The sequence below is a fragment of the Archocentrus centrarchus genome, chromosome 2, assembly GCF_007364275.1.
Source record: "Archocentrus centrarchus isolate MPI-CPG fArcCen1 chromosome 2, fArcCen1, whole genome shotgun sequence".
NCBI lineage: Eukaryota > Metazoa > Chordata > Actinopteri > Cichliformes > Cichlidae > Archocentrus > Archocentrus centrarchus.
In genome coordinates, this window is record NC_044347.1 from 18,237,238 (window position 1) to 18,239,094 (window position 1,857).

Here is a 1,857-nt window from a genome sequence, read left to right on the forward strand (position 1 = left end):
ATACACATTTGCAACTAAATTGCAGGCTGTTAAGCTGTGAGATATTCATAATCTAAGCAAACTGCATCCCATAGTGTAAAATTACCAGGTAACCTGAAACACTTTTGAGAAGGAGGGAAAAAAAATCACTGGAGCTGACTTACACTGTCTGAAACACAAAAGCTGCACACAAATGAAAGCACACACATCATTATTAACGCTACATTAGCACAAATATTTCATTAGGAAGATATGAACAGTCAGGTTAATATCACTGTTTGGATTAAATAGTTGTTTTTATTTTGAATATTTGCAGACACAACAACAACCAACAACATGGAAAATAGTCTGTACAAACATATGTACAATCTATTATTTACAGTATATTACATAATTACATGGACAGCTGTGCAGAGATGCATTATGATAAACAGAAAGTTAATGAGCCACAATAACAGGCTCTGTTGTGTTTTGTTGCATTTTTTTTTCTTTTGAGGTTTCTTTGCTGCTGCAGTCTTGAGGAACATTTTCTGTCATCACAATTTTGTGTCAGCATCAGTCAAAATTGAGTCTTCGTGCTGTTTCTGATAACAACACCTGATCAGTGTTTTGGTGATTTTTCTCAGGAGTTTCTTCTCTGGCCTCATTGCTCTCTCGTGAGACTGAAGGTGTTTGATTCCTTAAAATGAAAGCAAAAAAATGTTTCATTATTTAATTATTACAGAGTAGCAGCAGAGACAGAACAAGAGTGAGCAACGAGTTTAAAGTAAACATTAGACCTGAAAGCAAAAGGAAGCAGAAAAGTTAAAAGACTGAAAGTGAAATGTGGCAACTTATCAGAGAGTGAAGAAGAATGAAGGAACTTTGCAAGTGTAAAATGAAACGATAAAGAGCGACTTACTCCTGAGTGTCTCTGCTCGTAGTTTCAGGTGTCTCATTCATCAGGAGCTCCCTCTGAGTCGGACTGAAAGATTTAAGAACAGTTAAAGCTGCACAAACATTTATCAGCTGAACCAAAAGGAGAAACTGTTGAAGACGAGTACCTGCTCTGAGATTTATTTCTATGCTGGATAAAGACGAATGCAGCACCACACACACAGACAACCAACACAGAGGGCAGAATGACTGAAATCCCGATTCCTTTGAGAAACACAGGAGACAAAACAATAAAATATCATCTATAAAACAGAAAAAGACTGAACATAAATCAGACTTTAAAACATACGAATATTAACAAACCTAAACTTCTGTGATTAGATCCAGATTTCTCCTCCAGACCTGAAAATGAAACCCAAACATTAGAATCACAGAGTAATCATCAATTTATAAATCAATGACTTTGAAAGACCCTCACCATCATCATCATCATCCTCAGGAATGACCTGAATGACCTCTATCTGAGGAGCAGAGAGCACTTGTGCTGCACATCCCACCTGTGTGCTGTTTCTCCGTGAACCTGAGAGCACAGCTGTAGTGGTGACAGTGAATGTAGCGTTGGTGTTGGACACACTGACAGTGTTGTACTGGGAGAAGTTGAGGTGGTGTTGTGAGACACTGAGTGTCACAGTGGGAGCAGGTCGACCAGTGGCTGAACAGGAAACAACCCACTCTGCAGGAGAGTTTGACTCTCTGACATCAAGAAGAGGTTCATGCAGCTCTGAGAAGGAGCAAGGTTTAAACAGTGATGGCAAAGTTACCTTGAAAATCTGATTACTGACTACTCCTTTAAACTTAGTTACTTCACTGATTACTTAATTTTAGAAGTAACTAAGTTAGATTAATAGTTACTCTATTAGTTACATTCAACAGCTGCCGGTGTAGTGCCAAAAAGTGCTTGTGTGCCATAAAGTGATTCCAAAATTTCTATGAGCTTTTATG